The sequence below is a fragment of the Cavia porcellus genome, unplaced genomic scaffold (genome assembly GCF_034190915.1).
Source record: "Cavia porcellus strain 051 isolate PalLab524CR breed Dunkin Hartley unplaced genomic scaffold, mCavPor4.1 scaffold_27, whole genome shotgun sequence".
NCBI lineage: Eukaryota > Metazoa > Chordata > Mammalia > Rodentia > Caviidae > Cavia > Cavia porcellus.
Window position 1 is genome coordinate 11,927,687 of NW_026947510.1, and position 18,923 is coordinate 11,946,609.

At 39.2% G+C, this 18,923-nt stretch overlaps 1 protein-coding gene across 4 annotated transcripts in view; it reads left to right on the plus strand.

The window, feature by feature from the left end:
* Positions 1-7,368: 7,368 nt before the first annotated feature.
* LOC101787012 (putative sperm motility kinase W) overlaps positions 7,369-18,923 on the plus strand; it is a 68,361-nt gene continuing 56,806 nt past the window's right edge. For 3 of the 4 annotated variants that reach the window (XM_063238508.1, XM_063238510.1, XM_063238509.1), the window contains exons 1-3: positions 7,369-8,837; positions 16,591-16,753; positions 18,783-18,872. The gene's annotated coding sequence lies outside the window, so the exon portion shown is untranslated. Of the gene's footprint in view, positions 8,838-16,590; positions 16,754-18,595; positions 18,873-18,923 lie in introns of those variants that run through there. The other variant, XM_063238507.1, reaches the window with a different exon arrangement.

Here is an 18,923-nt window from a genome sequence, read left to right on the forward strand (position 1 = left end):
CCGTTCCCTAGAGGTGTCCTGACACAACGCCATACGCACACCACGCCCTACTGTGGAGGGAACAGACTCATTTCTCTTGGGGGGCTGTCGGGGTTGTCAGTGACTGCTCCTCCAGAAACCATGTCCTTCCTCAGGTGGCAGCCCAGGCAGTGCTTGGAGCAGCTTCTTGTCCCCAGTGTGGGAAGCAGGGCCTCTGGGATAGCAAGTGACTCACGGATAAGCCCATTGGCTCTTTGCATTCCCTAGGTACAGTGATTGGCAGATAGTATACTAGGTGACCTGACTGGCCCAATCAGTTTGAAGTTTGGAGATTGACAGGTGTTGCCTGCAGAGCCCAGCAGTATCTGATCTGGGACAGCATAACCCTGCTGGTCTTTTGGGGCTGAGGTATAGTGTGGGAAAGACGCTTCCTTTCTGCTCTGAGAATTTAAAAAACTCTGGTCTCTGGGAAAATCACCCAGGAATGCTGTGGTCCCATAGCCCCCTTTTCAAAAGGGGCACAGTAACTGACTCAGGAGGAGACCTTGGATTGGAAGTTTATCAAAGCTGCAGAGATGCCCAGCACCTCTGCCAGCAGTCACATGGCCACAATCTGGCTTTTGCCGCTTACGAGAAGTGGCCTGGAATGAAGGTGTCCCTGACCATGTGCCCATGTGGACACCAGAGCTGTGCGTCTGGCCATCACACTGCTCTGTGCAGAGGCCAATGCCCCAGAGGCCCTTCCTTGCCCCTACACACACGCCATAGCTGCTGCTGGCCGAGCGGGCCTCTCCTCTGCACCCCTCAGGATCTCATCTGAGTGTGTCAGCACCACCTGGCTCTGGCTGGTGACTGCTGCTCTCAGGTGACTACCCTGCACCAGGATCTGATATGCAGCAGGTGTTCAGCAAATTCTCAGTGGCTGTAGAGGGGGAAATGTGGGCGAGTGAGGGAGGTGGCAATTGGGCAGGGTCCGAAGCCCTGGAGCCCAGATGAGACAGCGGGCTACTTGGTACCTGGGGAGACCAGGGACAAAGATGGCTGCCAGGAAGGGGCCGCTGCCACACAAGGTCACACTGGGCAGGAGGCTGGTCCCCACCCTGGGCCCATGGGATTGGGTGACTCCTGGGACTCCAGGGCCCAGGGTGGGGACCGAGCAAACGCCGTTAGTCCTATCAGTGATCAGGAGGTGCAGATAGGGAAGTTTGAGGAGGCCTAGGCGGCTCTGCCCAACTGTAAAGAGGCGTGATTGAGGCGGGTCACAGGGAGGTAGCGGTGATTAAGGGGAGCTGAGTCCCGCTCACTTCCTGCCTGGCAGGTTGCGGTGACAGAGGAAGCCAAAGATGGGGATTAGTCATAGCATACATGCTTCTTGCTGAGCCCATAAAACCTGGCAGTTGTCTGGGGACCCTCGGGTTGTACCAGTCTGCACCCCCACCAACAGTGCAGAAGTGTTCCATTTTCCCTGCAGCCCCTCCAGCATTTGTTGTTGGTTTTCTTTGTCCTGGCCATTCTTTCTGGAGTTAGATGGAACCTCAGTGTGGTTTTAATTTGCATTTCTCTAATGACCAATGATGCTGAACATTTTTTCATGTATTTATTTGCCATTTGTATTTATTTATCTGCGAAGTGTGTATTCATCTCAGATGCCCATTTTTGGATTGGGTCTTTGAATTTCAAGGGGTCTGATTTTTTAAAATTCTTTATATGTTCTAGACATATAAAGAATTTTTTAAATACTTTATATGTTGTAGAAGTCCTTTGCGAGACAGTTTACTAAGATTTTTTCAAAATTCTAAGTTTCCTTTTACTCTGTTGGAGATTTATTTTGACATGCAAACACTTTTAATAAGACGTAATTCCAGTTATTGATTCTGGGAAGTGTTTCCCATGTGGTTTGATTTTTGTTCATGAATTCTCTTGCCTGTCCCTGTGTCTTCAAAATTTCCAACTACTTTGTCATCCAGCATGTTTAGTGTTTCTGTTTTAATATTTAGATCTTTGATCCATTTTGACTTTAGTTTTATGCATGGTGCTAGGCATGGGTATAGTTTTAGTTTGTGGCATATGGAGAGCCAGTTTTTCTAGCACCACTTATTAAAGACATTATCTTTCTTCTGGTGAATGTGTTTGGCCCCTTTGTCAAAGATAAGGTGGCTGAGTTTTGTGTAGTTGTAGTTCTATCTTACAATCTATTTCATTGATCTTCAGGATGGAATACTCTGTGCTCGTCCACTAAGTGCATTTGTTCACAGATGTGATTCGGTTCTGTTATTTCTTTGTTGATTTTCTGTCTAGTTGATCTGTCTCTTATTGTCAGGGGGTGTTAAGGTCTCCCATTATAATTGTGTTATTGCTTATTTGATTTTTCATTTCTGTTAATATTTGTTTATATAGCTGGTGCTCCCGAATTTGTTGCATAGATGTTTAAGATTGTTATCTCTTCCACTTGAAGTTTTCTCCTAACTAGTACGTAGTGATTTTCTTTTTCTTTTGATCATTCTTGATTTGAAGTTCACATTGTCTGCAAACAGAGTAGTTACCCTTGCTTTTTTTTGGTGGGTAGTTCCCGTTGCATGAAGTATTGTTTTCCATCCTTTGACTTACAGTCTATGAGTTTCCGTTTGGACTAGATGTACATGATATGATTGGATGTTGTTTCTTGATCCATTCCACCAGTCTATTTCTTTGAATTGGTGACTTGAGTCCATTTGCTTTAACGGTTATAACTGATATATAAATGTATATATATATATATATAGGTTTATTTTTGTTGTGTTATCTTTCTGCTGTTGATTCTTTACTTTTACCCTCTATTTGTTTGCCAGGCTTAGTGCTTTTTTTCTTGTTGGCATTCTTGAAGTTATATATTTTATGTTTATCTAGAATATCTTTCAATATTCTTTGCAGAGTTGGTTTGGTGGTTATGAAGTTCTTCGTCATGGAAATATCTTATTTTTCCATCAGTTTTGAAGGACAGTTTTTCAGGGTACATCAATCTGGGTTAGAAGTCAGTTTTTTTTAGGATCTGAAATACCTCATTCCGTGTTCTTCTTTACTTCATTGTTTGTGTTTAGAAGTCTGCTGGGCTTTTGCTGGGCTTTCCTTTATAGGTGATTTGTCTCTTCTCTGTAACAGTTTTTTTTCCCCCATGAATCATCAGCAATACTTTATTTTTTTAAATTAAAAAAACCAGAAAAAGTAGATAATACATAATTTTTAAAAAATAAACAGAAATCACTAGTTGATAATTACATATTGTCTTAGAAATAGTTGTTCAAGTTACAAAGTAAAGCATACAAAGTGGGCATTCATACAGTGAGACTGCAAACAGTTCTGTTCAGCTATCCAACAAAAACTTAGTAATATGGTTATCAATCCTATACACTTAAACATACATGCAGTTATATCCTTTGGAACACTTTCTTTTCCTCTCTGTTTTATAAGCGCAAGTACACATTTTGGGTTTTATTACTCCTACATTTCTTATTACTTTTTATACTAGAGATACAATGTGATATTTATAAATATGATCCTTATTTATTTCACTAATAAGGATAGCCTCAGGTTGTCTCCATTTGCCTATGAAGGCCTCAAGATCATCCTTTTTATAGCTGAGTAATATTCCATTGCATAAAAATACCACATCTTTTTCATCCACTCGGGGTGGTTGATGGGCATCTTGGTTGTTTCCAAGATTTAGCTATTACAAATTGTGCTGCTATGAATATGGGTGCACATATATCACTGTGATATGACCTTTTCAGTTTTTCTGGGAAAATACCCAAGAGGGAAATAGCTTGATTGAATGGAACTTCCAATCCTAGTCTTCTGAGAATTCTCCATACTGATTTCCATAGTGGCTGCACCAGTCTAGTCTCCTACCAGTAGTGGAGCAGTGTTCCTTTTCCCCTCACAGCCTTGCCAACATTTGTTATCAGTTGATTTCTTGATGGCAGCTATTCTTTCCGGAGTGATATGAAATGTAAATGTTGTTTTAATTTGCATTTCTCAAATGACCAGTGATGGTGAACATTTCTTCATGTATTTATTTGCTATTTGTATGTCTTCACCTGAGAAATGTGTGTTCATCTCAAATGCCCATTTTTAGAGAGGATCTTTGAATTTGGGGGGCTTGATGTTTTTCAGTTCTTTATACGTTCTGGATATAAGTCCTTTGAGGGGTTGTTGGCTAAAATTCTTTCCCATTCTGTAGGTTTTTCTTTTTACTCTGTTGGTGATTTCTTTGAAGTGTTTCCTGTGCAGTTTGCGTGTTGTTCATGAATTCTCCCTATGTCTCCAAGACTTCTACCTACCTTGTCTTCCAGTAGATTTAGTGTTTCTATTTTAACATTTAGGTCTTTGATCCGTTTAGACTTTAGTTTTGTGCATGGTGATAGGCATGGATCTAGTTTAAGTCTTGGGCATGTAGACAGCCAGTTTTTCCAACGCCATTTATTAAAGAGGCTATCCTTCTTCTAATGAACATGTTTAGCCCCTTTGTCAAATAGCAGGTGGCCGAGTGTCTTTGAGGTTGTGCTCACATCTTTTAATCTGTTCCATTGATCCTCAGGTCTATTTCTTTGCCAGTACCATGCTGATTTTATCATTGTGGCTTTGTAGTATAGTTTCAAGTCAGAAATTGAGATGCCTCCTGCCTTGCCTTTGTTGTCCAGAATTGCCTTTGTAATTCTGGGTTTCTTCTGTTTGCAAATGAATTTTAGACGTGTTTTCTCTTGGTATTTTGATTGGAATTGCGTTAAATCTGTGTAAGAGTTTTGGGAGTATGGCCATTTTCACAATGTTGATTCTTCTAGCCAAGAGCAAGGAATATCATTCCATTTTCTAATGTCCTCTTCAATCTTCTTTTTTAGCGTAGTATAATTTTCAGCATATAGGTCTTTTACATTCTTAGGTTGATTCCTAAGTATTTCATTTTTTTAGATGTTTTGTGAAGGATGATATTTCCATAATTGGGCTTTTTGTGTACAGGAATGCTGTTGATTTTTGAGTATTGACTTTGTATCCAGGTACACTGCTGATTTGTTTATTAGTCTTTTAATGGAATTTTTGGGGTCTTCTATATAGAGTATCATGTCATCTGCAAATAGTGATAATTTAGCTTCTTCCTTTCCTATCTTTATTCTATTTATTTCTCTCTCTCTAGTCTGATTGCTCTGGCTAGTGTTTCCAGAACTATATTGAATAGGAGTGGTGATTGTAGACATCCATGTCTTATTCCTGATTTTAGTGTGAAGCTTTCAGTTTTTGTCCATTTAGTATAATGTTGGCTGTTGGTTTGTCATAGATGGCCTTTTTAAGGTTTGGTAGGCACCATGTATTCTGGGTTTCTGAAGGGTTTTTATTATGAACATGTATTGGACTTTATTGAGAGATTTTTCTGCATCTATTGAGATGACGATGTGGTTTTTGTTTTTGGCTCTATTGATGTGTATTACATTTATTTATTTGCGTATGTTAAACCATCCCTGCATTCCTGAGATGAATCCCACTTGGTCGTGTTGTATAATCTTGATGACTTGCTGCATTCTCTTTGCCAGTATTTTATTGAGAATCTTTGCATTAGTGTTCATTAGTGAGACTGGCTTATAGCTCTCCTTTTTGGTTGGGTCTTTCTCTGGTTTTGGTATGAGAGTAATACTGGCCTCCAAGAATGATTTAGGGAGGATTGCTTCCTTTTCCATTTTATTGAAGAGTTTAAGGAGTATTGGCATCAAATCGTCTCTAAATTTCTTGCAGAATTCAGCTGTGAACCCATCAGGACCTCACTCCAAGCTCGTCTTAACCTGAAAATTTGTGCTGAAAAGTCTGCCGTATTTCTAATAGGCTTTCTTTAACAGCTTTTTAGTGTCCTTTTTCTATGCTATATGTTTGAGATATATGTCTGGGTGTAGATTTATGTTGATTGTGACTGTTTGGCATTCTGTATGCCTCACTTATTTCTATATCACATTTTTTTCCCTATTTGTGAGAAATTTTCTGCTATTCTGTGAATAGTTTAGTTACGTCATTTGCATTGAATCCTGCATCTTCACTGATGCCTATTAGACTTATATTGTTTCTCTTGGCATCATCTTGAAGCTGCTGGATTGTCATTTCATGCTGCTTTGTTTTTTTAAGTTCTACCTTTTTATGATCTCTATCTGTGATCCTGTCTTCCAGGTTTGAAATTCTATCCTCAGCTTCATTTAAATGGTTTTGCCAGCTTTCAATAGTTTTTGTTTCTTGGCTATCTCTTTGAATTTGTTTCATGGATTCTGCTTGTTTTCTGCATTGTTCATTCAAAGTTTCAATCAATTTCCCAAGCTCCTGTATTTTTTTTTTTGTCTATTTCTTGTCTAACTATGTTGAGCAATTTATTTACTAAGGTTACTTCTGTCTTTACATAAGACATTATTTCTAATTTGGTTTCCTCTGTAGTCTCATAGATTTGTTTCTTTGCTTCATTTGCTGTCTTTTCAGAGGTTCCTGGTGTATGACTTTTTTATAGTCCTCTATTTCAGTGTTGCCTGGACTTGCTCCTGATGGACTAGATGTTTGAGATTACACTTTGCCTTTTTGTTTTGTTATTTTTACCTTTTGGATAAATATTTGGTCTTTCAGTCTGAACAGTTTCAACTGTCTATAGTATGAGTTTTTGGGTCCTACTGTGCAGGTGTCGTTTGTCCAGTTGTTGGATAAGACAATGTAGAGGAGAGCCAGTCACCTGAATTCCTCCTACAGGGCCTGTTGGGTGAGTCCTATATTCTTTCTGGGCTAACTAGCCTAGCAGTATTGATGTAGTTCAACTCTTGGTTCCTGCTGTTGCTATGTCTTCAGGTTGTTGCAGGTCAGCAGCTCTCCCTGCCTATAGTATTTGTGTCAGCTGAGGCCCTACTGTGTCACTGGAGGTCTCATAAGCTCTTTTAATTTTCTGCAAGTTGGCAGAGGCCTTATTGGCTCACTCCTCAATCTGTTTGATGTTATCTGTATGGAGGAGGGGATTCCCACTCTCCTGCCAGGTTTGTCAAGGTCTTATAGTTAGAGGGAGTTTCACTTCTACTCTTATTTACCCTCTGCAGATCTCTATTTTAGGAGCATACTCACCACACTGACTGGAGCCTGCTGAGGTCTTCTGTTTGGGTAAGGGGTTCCTGAGTCTCCCATCCATCCAGCACTGTACTTCCTTGTAGTCCAAGGTTCTGGGAGAAGGGGTTGGATCCAAAGATCCTCTGCAGTACTAGGTCCAGGAGGTGGGTGGTTTCCCTAAGGGATGGGCCCACAGTGGTAGTCCTAAGTGATTAGGTTGTGCTGGGGCATCCCAGGTGTTCATAGGTAAGGGATGGGCCCAGTGGCGGCAGTCCCAGGTGGCTAGGTCTTGCTGGGGCTTCTCAGATTTTCACAGCTGAGGGTCAGGCCCAGTGAAGGCAGTTCCAGGCAACCCAGGCCTGCTGGGCCAGCCTACTGCGGAGGGGCGGGCCCTCTAACAGCTTTTAATATTCTGTTCTTATGTGGAATTTTTCGGATGTTGATTATTATACGTCTAGGTATCGTTTTATTTTGGTTTTGACTATTTGGAGTGCTGTATGCTTCACTTTATCTGTATGTTCAGTTTCCATTCCAATTTGGGAAATTTTCGGCTATTGTATAAGTAGTCTTAATATCATTTGTGTTGTTACCTTTTTCATTTATATGTATCAATCTTATGTTGTTTTTCTGTGCATCATCTTGTAGCTGTTGAATTGTTATTTCCTGACTTCTTGTTATTTTTAAAAGATCTTTCCTTTGCTGTTCACTAGCTGCAGTCTTGTCTTTGGAGTCTGAAAGTCTATCTTCACTTTCATTGAGGGGGTTTTCCCAACTTTTGATGGAAGTTTGGTTTTCTGGATATCTCTTTGAATCTGTTTCATGCATTCTGTTTGTTTCTTATATTCATTGAAGGTTTACATCCTTGTACAGGTTCCTCTATTTTTAAACTATGTCTTCTTTAGATGTGGCCATCATTTCTTTTACCTAGGAGATTATTTCTGAGTTGAGTTCCTTTATAGCTTTCTGGAGTTATTTCTTTACTTTACTTGCTATTATTTCGAGTTTCAGGTGTATGGCTTACATTTTCTTCTATGTCCGTGTCTCCTAGGCTTGCCTGGGATGGGCTGGAGGTTGAAATTACATTTTGCGCTTTCATTTTGTGATTTTCCTATATTCCCTTAGGGAAGCTGAAGGCAAGGTCTCAGTTGTTTCTCTCTCTCTCTTTTTTTTTTTTTTTAAAGTACTGGGGATTGAACTCATGACCTCATGTTTACCAAGCAGGCACTTAAGCCACTGAGCTAAATCTCCAGCCCTCAGTTGTTTCCTGGGTTGAGAACATCTATCTCTACTGCAGGAATTTCCCCAGTTGAGTGTAGGTCCTTAGACATACCTTACCAGGTGGCTCCCAGCCACTTGGGGTTATTGGGCGAACCCCAAGTAGACCCGGAGGGACCTTCCTGAGGATCCTCTAGTGATGGGGGATGCTGCACAGTCCTCCCAGTCTCCAAGTGATGTGCACAGGCTGCTCAAGGGGATAGAGATCTCTCCGGGGGCTTTTGGCTCTCAAGGCAGAGTGCAGGCAGCTCCAGGCCACTTGGGGGTCCATAGTTTTAACTTTCAACATATCCTAAATTCTGACAACACAAAGGAGATTTAAAAACATATGCTACTTAATTAAAACTTTTCTTTTTTTCTAGGTTACAGTTCCTCTCAGTCATCTTATCAGTGCCTTCCATTCACCAAAACCCGTGACTGTTTCAGTCAGTGCATCAGTTTCTCCAAACAAGCATCGAGATGTAGTTCCAGAACATGAGGCTGCTGGCAGTGAGGTAAGAGTTTTTACCCTGGTTGTGTGAGGAAGTCTTTCTGATGCGATAATTTATAATATTGTTTGTTGAAATATCAGCCAGCTATCACTACCTATTGCTCATGAGTAACTCACTACTATTACCTTCCAAGTCTCAAGGAAGTCAGTATAGTAAGACATCATTTGCTAACTCTCAGAAGCTTTGAGTAGATTAATCTAGGTTTTGTTAAAAATTTTTTTCTTTTCTTTTGGAGATACAGTCTCGCTATGCAGTTCAGTCTGGCCTTGAATTCACTTTGTAGCCCAGGCTGGCCTCAAACTCCCAGAAATCCTCCTGCCTCAGCCTCCCGAGTGTTCAGGTTACAGGTGTGTGCCACCACATCTGGCTTAGTCTAGGTGTTTGAAAGTAAAATACACAAGGTAGAAAACTGTACTTTCAGTATTCATATGATTAGAAATCCAGTGATTTCTGGGATATGGGGAATTATGAACCTAAGAACCTTCCTGTTTCCAATTAAGGTAGTTACTTACAAACTCTGAATGTGGTCTATTTCAGGGGGAGAGGAGGGTACTGGGAATGGAACTCAGGACCTCAGGCTTCAAGCACTGCACCACTGAGCCAAATCCCTGGCCCCAGAATATGTTTTTAAGAAAAGATACTATGGGGGCTGGGGATTTAGCTCAGCGGCATAAGTGCCTTCCTTGCAAGTGTGAGTTAGATCCCTGGTACTAATAAAAACGAAAAAGACCAAAAAAAAAAAAAAAAAGAAAGAAAAGAAAAGATAGTATAATAGTTGAGGTTCTGAACAGCCTCTTTAACCTGATGCTTTTAATTCTGAAGTCAGGAGTTCTGGCAGAGGACAGTGGAGGAATAGTAGAAAGTGAATTCTAGGTACTTTTTAAGGCCTGTCTTAGAAAAAAAATTGTGATTAGATGAAAAGGTTGTCATCTTTACACTGTCTTTTTTTTTCTATTTGCCTGTTTACCATTGTTTTTCTTTTTTCTTTTTTTTTTTTTTATCTGTGCCAGGGATCAAACTCGTGACTGCCTGCTTGCAAGGCAGGCGCTTATGCTGCTGAGCTAAATCCCCAGCCCCTTACCATTGTTTTTCTATAGGCAGTCCATTGTCTCTCTGCTGTTCTGACACCCTTCACTCAAATTACAGTCCAAGTGCAGGGTGGTGTGGTGGTGCATGCCTACCATTCCAGCACTCAGAAGGCTGAAGCAGGAAGATTGCCACCAATGGAATGCCAGCCTGGATTACATAGTGAGACCTAATCTCAAAAAACAAAATCCTCAAAACACAACTACTCATAAAATAGAGTAGTTAAATCAGTGTAGTAAAATGAAAATTGTATGAATGTGGTGTTTCTCTCAAAATAACGTATTGCATGTTGTGTAGTGGGATAATAGAGTGGAGGGAGATTGCAGATCAGGAGTGTTACATATGTCAAAATTGCTATGTACAGCTGGGCAGCATAAGCAGCTGCCTGGCAAGCACAAGGTCATGGGTTGGATCCCTGGTATCAAAAAAAAAAAAAAAAAATGCTACATGCAGCAGAATTACGCTCACTAGACATTTTGGAAAATATTAGTGTAGGTGAAATAAAATTACTCTGTGGTTGTACTCTCCAGAGATAATGCTGTTAACATTTTACATTTATTTTCAGGTCTGTTTATCTTTTTGTACTTGGTGATAGTTAAATTAGACTGTACATGCTGATATTTAAAATTTTAAAGTTTTTTGTGTCACGAGGTTTGAATCCAGGGCCTTGATTGTGCTAGGAAAGCACTTTATCACTAAACTACTCCCCTAGCCCTTACAGGTTGATTTGAATTCCTGTTTGTTCATTTAGAACTCTCTATGAAATTGTTTATGCTATGTATTTTCTATATTTTTATTTATTGATTTTTTTTTTTTTTTGAGATGGGGTTTGCCTTTGTTGCCTCAAACCAGCAGTTGTCTCCTGCCTCAACTTCCTAAGCACCTGGAGTTACAGGCATGTGCTACTGCACCCAGCTTTTTTTTTTTTTTTTTTTTTTTTTTTGTCTTTTTGAGACAGGGTCTCGCTATGCAGTTCAGGCTGGTCTTGAGCCCACTTTGTAGCCCAGGCTGATCTCAACTCACAATGATCCTCCTGCCTCAGCCTCCCAAGTGCTGTGATTATAGGTGTGAGCCACCACACCCGGCCGTCACCCAGCTCATTTTTAGTAGTTTTAATGACTGTAGTATAAACTTGGTGTGATGTCTTATGTTGGGTATTGTTATGGATTAAAAACTGGTGGTCAACTTAACGCCAGCTGGATTACATCAGCATGGTGTTGAGTGTAGCTGTCCCATCTGAGGAAAGTTGCCAGCATAAATAGAGACGTGGAAAAGGAGAAACTAAGCGTTGAGGCGTTGAGGTGTTGAAGCATTGTGGGTTCTCCTACATGTTGCTGTTTGAGCCATTGGTTCTCCTGGAGAACCTCTGGCCCTCACATTGAGCATTGCTTCCTGGCTCCGGAGAGAAAGACGTGTGCTACTTGGTCTCCAGGATGGACTCGTCTTGCTGGATTCCTGGCATGTACCTGACTGTGCTTATGGTCAGAAGAGCTCAGGGCCTCTGTGTCGCTGAGGATGGCCGTGGTGCTTTTCAGGACAGCTCTGGTCTTTGTTGTGAGTGTGACTTCTCATCTCCATTGTGGAACCCTCAACCTACCAGCATAGCTCCTTTATCCCGCTGGCATAGAATTTTCTTCTAGCTTCCACCGCTGACCTTTGGGCCTTCCCAGCACAAATCTGTAAAAGAGACTGGTGTGAATCCTTCTTGTGGGCTCTGGACCTCCAGTTGGACTCTTTTTTTTTTTTTTTAAGGAGAAAAAGGAAAAAAACAGAAAAAGGGTACAAATAATACAAAATTTAAAAAATAAACAGTAAGAAATCACTAGTTAATAGATTACATATTATCATCTTAGAAATAGTTGTTCAAGTTCCAAAACTGAAGCATATAAAGTGGACCTTCAGACAGTGAGAGTGAAAACAGTTTTGTTCAATGATCCAAAAAACACTCAGTAATATGGTTATCTATCTTATACACTTAAACATATATGCAGTTACAACCTTTAGAGCACTTTCTTTTCTTTTCATTTCTTTTGTACAATGACAATTACACATTTTGGGTTTTATTACTCCCACAGTTCTTATTTACTTTTTTTGAAGAGAGTAAAACCAAATGCGACATATCAGAACAGAGTCAGTCAAATCAAAAGGATGCACATAATAGATAATGTAAAAACAAAATATAAGTTGATCAACAATGGTTACCATACTGCCTCTTGCTATTTTAAGAAGAATTGGCAGTTATAATAAAATTGAACTAAACAGTAAAGAATAAAACCAAAGCATTGGAGACATTACAGGACTTTAAAAAAAAATAATAGTCAACCGGAATGGGCATCATAATGATTCTTATTGTCTTCACAGTTTTGCCTATACTTTCGAACTTGGTACTATCAAGCAAAGCAGAATAGAGGAAAATCAGTCAAAACAAGATGGTGAGGGCAATACATGATTTCAAATCAAGTTAATAGGAAATCAAAGTAGGTTACTATAATGTATCCTGCTATTTTTTATTTATTTTTCCCTTAATTAAAAAATAAAAAGAAAAAAGTAAATAATTTTAAAAAAAGGGATTGAGATAAAAGAGGGCATAACAACAGAACAGCGCAGGTCAAAACATAACCATTTAGGCATAATAGTGTTTCACCACAAGATATCCTGACATAAAAATAGTTACCATAGTGTCTCTTTTCTTGAATTCTTTGAGCATAACTTCTTATACTGTAGTACCAAACATATCAAGACACTATAAAACCATTCAAGAGAATGACATTATTGCAGGTATTTAGAACCAATTAACAGAAAATGAACAATGATTTCTATATAAACTCCTTGTCTATAAAAGTTTTTGCTTATATTATCATACATAATAAAATCCAATAAGATACAACCTTTTAAGACCAATGGAGACAGAAGAATACCAGTTTGATGGGACTTCAAAGCCAGATGATACTAAATCAGCACTAGCTATTATGATGTCTTGTTTTCTCCAAAATAGCTGTTTCTACCTTCCTATCTTCTCTGCCTCATTTCTGTTGAGCTCTTTTTCTGTCGTTTGTGGTCAGCTTGTCTTCTTCATTTTGTTTTCTGCTCCATTCATTGTAGCCTCTCTGCCACTATTTCTGGAATCTTGGTATTTTCCTTTTTTAGACTATCCTGCAGTATTCTCTGTAGAGTTGAATTAGTGGTTGCAAATTCCCCTAGTTCCTCTTTAACCTGGAAGCACCTTATTTTTCCATCAATTTCTAGGGACAGTTGTGCAGGATATATCAATCTTGGCTGGAGGTTATTATCTTTCAAAGCTTGAATTATTTCCCCTCACGCTCTTCTTGATTTGATGGTTTGTGCCAAGAAGTCTGCTGTAATTCTGATGGGTGTTTCCTTGTAAGTGATCTGTTTCTTGTCTCTGACGGCCTTCAATATTCTGCTCTTATATTGGATTTCTGGAATTTTGACTATTATATGCTTGGGTATAGCTCTTTTTGGGTTGTAGGTGGCTGGAGTCCTGTATGCCTCATATATCTGAGTATCTTTACCATTTGCTAAATTAGGGAAACTCTATTGGATTATTTCTGTGAATAGTTTTTGTAGTCCATTTGTTTGTGTCCCCACTTCTTCTCTTATGTTCTTAATTCTTAAGTTGTAGATCCTCTTATCATCTTCTAGTTTTTGTATTGTTGCTGTTTGTTTTTTTGTTATTTTTAAGAAGTTTTTCATTTCATGCTCCCATATTACAAATCTGCCCTCCAGTTCAGATAATCTGTCCTTAGTTTCTTTCAAGCTGTTATGCCAGTTTTCGATAGAGTTTTTAGTTTCCTGGTAATCTCTTTGAACCTGTTTTACGTATTCTATGTTTTCTCTATTTTCTCCATCAGACAATTCTCCCCTTTTTTTCTGTTCTTCCATTGTACCATCTGTTTTTTCTTGGGCAGTGCTTAGCATTTCTCTAACTATTCTGCTTATGTCTTGTTTCAGGTCATTAATAACTTCATTCCTGAACTTGTCTATGAGGCTCTGGAGATAGCGCTTTATGTCTATTGGTGCCGTGTCTGCTATTGCATGTTTCTCAGGATTGGAGGCTGAGGACCCTTTCTTGTTGCTCCCTCTTCCCATATTCTTTGTTCCTTATATTTAAGCATTTATAGGAGGCCCAACTTCCTTCCCTGTCCGCCACAATCTGTTTGAGTTGCGTCGGCTAGGTGTTCCCGCCCACTGCAACGGCACCAGGGAGACACAGACCTGGGCAGTCTATGCCGGGCCTGCCCCTCCAGGTCAACCTACCAAAGGCTTCACGGCTAGGGTGCACCTCCAGGCACTGGGACCTGAGTTGGGCTAGCCTGTTGGGTCTCAGCCAGCGGCATCTCGCAGGCCAGGCACTCCCCACCAATCCCGCTTGAGAGGGAGATATGTGACTGAAGTCAGTGCAGCATCTCGTTCTGGGAAGTCTGCCCAGTCCGAGTATGTCCTCCGCTGAAGCCTCCTCTATGGAAGGGTCCCAATTTGCTCACTCACCGCAGGTTGATGCAGGGCGCCCGGCCAGTCCCGCTCCCAAGTCCTTCCGATGCTTCTCATTCTCCAAGCTCTCACGCCTCTCTCCCCGCTGTGCTGACAGGGACCAGGGACGCAACAGCTACTGCAGGTAATTCAAATCACAGTTTCCAGTAACGTGGGGCCCGGCTTCCATGCTGAGACCTTATCTGTTCCTGCTGTATCACTGGGATTACGTTTCCAGTTGGTTTCTCTTAATTTAGTTCATTCCTGGGTCGGCAAAGAATTTCCCTCCTTGCCTAGGGCTTCCTGCCCGGCACCATTCCTAGATTTCAAGTGCGGTTTCTCAGAGACCCTCCGAGGCTGCTGCTATCTATCCGCCATGTTCTTCCAGTTGGACTCTTGGGAGACACTGTCGTGAGCTCTGGGTTTTCATCTGGACTCATGTGAGACATTGCTGTGGAATTCGGGCCCTGGGCTAAATATTCTATGTCTTTGGTGTCGTGGATAGATTTCCTGCATTTTCTTGTGTTAACTGTGAGTGACCATCACAGAAATAATATTAGAAACTCCGTGTCCTGATTCTAATTGTTTTCTGCACAACCCCTGACTATAACAGGTATTATTTCTTTTTTGTTGTTGTTGCCAGAAACAATACCATTGTTTCCATCCTTCATTGGTAAATCTTTATTTTATCAAGTGAAATTGCTGAGTTGATGTTAAAGGGCATTTTTGGTGCTTGAAAAGTAACTAGAAGCCTGGGTGCAATATAAGACTAATGGTGTGAAACACAGATTGATGTCCTTCAGGACCTCGTTAGTCCTTGTATTTGTCTTTGGAAAGTACCATGTTATGTCAAAACCTTTCATATTGCTGAACACCCTAGTTGATCTTACTTTCTTTGCTATGTGATGACTTCTTTGCTTTCATCAGGCACTGCTTACCCAAACATCCACTCCAGAATGGTAACAATAAAACATAACAAAGTAAAACTTCGTGGCAGCAGTGGTGCCACACCAGTGATACCAGCATACTGGGAGGCTGAGGCAGGAGAATCACAAATTGAAGCTTAGTTGGGCAGTTTAAAGATGTAGAGACCCTCTCTCAAAAAATTACAAAAGGGCTAGGAACATAGCTCAATGGGAAGCACTAGGTTCATTTCTCAGTAGTATAACAAAGAAAAACAGTAACTTTTAAGTTTCTTTTCCCTTTGTATCCGCACCCCCCAACCCTCCTCTTGTTTTTTTTCATCACAGGACACTAGGCAGGTGCTCTATTACTGAGCTGCATCCACAGTCATTATAAATGTTTGGCTGATTGTTGATGAATTAACACTAAGTGAGAGTACCTTAAGTGATAAGAAGGGGAAACTGTAAAACACTTAACCTCATTTGTGAATTATAATGCTTAGTTCAATGATGATACTGATTTGAATAAAAAGGTACATTTTTTCCTCATTCATACTGAAATGTCATTTTCTTATTTAAGAATACCGTTAGGGATATACTTTTTCAGCCTTTTTCAAACTTCACAGGACCTCAGTGAAACTAGAACTTAAGGATATATGTTATTTTTATTTTATAGAAAAAATAACACAATTTTGTAGCAAAATAATAGAATAGGAATAGTTAATACATTACCTGGTGTTATCTTTAAAGTAATTACTCAAAGTATAAGATATGGGTATAAAATTTCTCCAGTATTAGCACATACGTTCCTTTTTTAATGAGCTAAGAGAATCTTAATAGTACAACTGACTTGCATCTTTCCCCTTTTACCTCTCATCCTTTCTCTTTCCCCAACCTTTTTCTTTTTCCATTTGAACAGTTTCTTCCCATTTCACAGTATCTATTGTATATTTTAGACCTTATTTTACTCTTTTGATTTCTTATGCAAGGGATCCAGTATGATGTTTGATTAATTTCACTTATGAGTGTGGTCTCAAGTTGTATCCATTTACCTATAAAAATCTCATGTGTCCTTTATGGCTGAGTAGCACTCCACTGTATAGAAAGACTACATCTTTTTTATCCATTCTCTGATTGATGGGGAGCTTAGTATTTTTATCAATTATATTTTAAATATTAAGAAATTAATGTCTTTGATTTGAAAAATTTTTTCAGGTCATAAATACTCTTCAAGTGTCTCAATAATGTTACTGTTTGGTTAACTTCATCTTTTACAGCCTGCACTTAATTTAAGGGACCTTGGATTGTCTGAATTAAAAGTTGGACAGATTGACCAATTGGTAGAAGATCTACTTCCTGGATTTTACAGAGGCAAAAGTATTTCTTCCCACTGGCACACATCTCATATCTCTGCACAGTCCTTCTTTGAAAATAAATATGGTATGTTTATATATTTTTGGTTCTAATGAAACTAAGCCATGTAAGTATTATTAAAAAAAAATAGTTAGAAATCATTTATTAGCATTTACTATGGACCAGGTTCTTAAGGTTTTTTTTTTTTTTTTCCTTTTTCTGGTAAGTTTTCATATTCAAACAATGTTAGATTTACAGAAAAATTTTAAAGGTAGTGTCAAGGGTTTTTGTATACTCTGCACCTTACTTCCCTTTAATTTTGACATTTTCCATAACCATGGTACATTTATTAAAACAAACTCACACTGATATATATGTAGTATATATGTTTATATATTATATGTATATATTTTACTTATTTAGTTGTGAAACTGGCCTCTAACTTGGGATCCTCTTGTCTCCCAATAGTGCTGGGATTATAAGGTGTGCACCACCATGACTTGTAACAGTGTTTTTAATTAAGTGTGAATTGTTTGGATTTCAGCAAAATTTTCTTTAAATCACTTTTTTTTATTGTTGATACTCTGTTCCTGGATCTAAAGCACTATACTGTATCACATTTAGAAAAAGGTGTTTTATTTATTCATTTGTTTTTTAGAGTGGGTCTCACTCTGCAGTTCAGGCTAGCCTTGAACTCACTTTGTAGCCCAGACTAGTCTTAAATTTGCAATGATCTTTCTGCCTCAGCCTCCCAAGTGCTGGGATTACAGGTGTGCACTACCACGACCAGGGAAGAATGTGTTTTTTATTGTCCTTATTTAAACTTAGTGAGAATACATTGATAAAGAAATATTCTTTGAGATGTCTGCATCTTTTTGAAGCTTTTAACACGCTGACATAATAAGTAGGTTTACACTGCAGTCTGTCAGGTTAGCTTCCAGAAGATCTTTTTGGATAGCACATAAGGAATATTGGGGCTTCCTCAAAGGTTTGAGTAGTTGATGATTTGATTCAAAGCTATACTTTGCATAAACAATTCATTTGCTAATTCTTTTCTTTGGTCTTTCATGCAGTATGAAGATACAAAGAATACAAGAGTGAGGGGAAAAATAGTTTTGAGCTTGGGGACTCAGATTGACAGCCCCCTTTTATTGTTTATATAAAACTCTTGAAACGCTTGCTCTGTGTTGTGTTCAATAGGATAAACTTTTTAGTATTTATATTATTATTGCTTTTCTAATCTGCAGCATGTAATTCTAATTGGTACATATCAACAATAGCTACTATTTATTGGCTGCAAAGCAAGTCCCTAGCATCTAAAAAGTAGGAAAGGGTTGACATTACTTAAGAGGAGGAGTTGGAAAGGATCACTGTATTCATGCTCACAGCTTTGGAGGGAACTGTTTACATACTCACTGGTTATGAAAACTTGAAAAGGGAAAGATAGCAATAGCTGTGGTTTGCCTTTTTTTTTTTTTTTTTGCTTTTTTTTTCCGGTACCGGGGATCGAACTCACGACTGCCTGCTTGCAAGGCAGGCGCTTATGCCGCTGAGCTAAATCCCCAGCCCCGGTTTGCCTTTTTTTATCACTAAAGCTTTTGAAATTGTCTCTACCGAAGAGCAATTTCTTATCTTTATGTTCTAAAGGTAATTTTCACTTGAACATATATACCTTATACCTGTATTGATTAGAATTTATACCTCATACCTCTATTGATTAGAATGATAGCTATATATCAGATGTAAAAGTAATGTGTTAAGTGAGTGAGTGTAACATGAAGAGCTCTTAAACTAATGATACTTTAGATACTTTTATGAAAGCAAGGTCATATCACAGACCAAAAGTTGTGAAACTTACATTGTGACTTTTCTGGGGTTTTTTGTGGGGTTTTTTTTTTTTTTTTTTGGTCTTTTTCCTTTTTATCGGTACCGGGAATCGAACTCACGACTGCCTGCTTGCAAGCCAGGCGCTTATGCCGCTGAGCTAAATCCCCAGCCAATATTGTGACTTTTCATAGCAGTTGATAAAAATTCTTAATATTTCATGTGATTTTTATGTTTTTGGTATGGAAAAGCTGGAAACTTACCTTTAACAATTTCCCTCCGGGTCACTTAGATATGTTTAGTGCTTTACGTTCCACTTGCTTGTTTCGACAACATCCAAGAACTCTTCAAAGAATTTGTTCAGATCTTCATTACTGGCCAGGTATGAAGCAACACTTGTAATTGTTTTGAGAAATGTAATAGGTTACTTAAC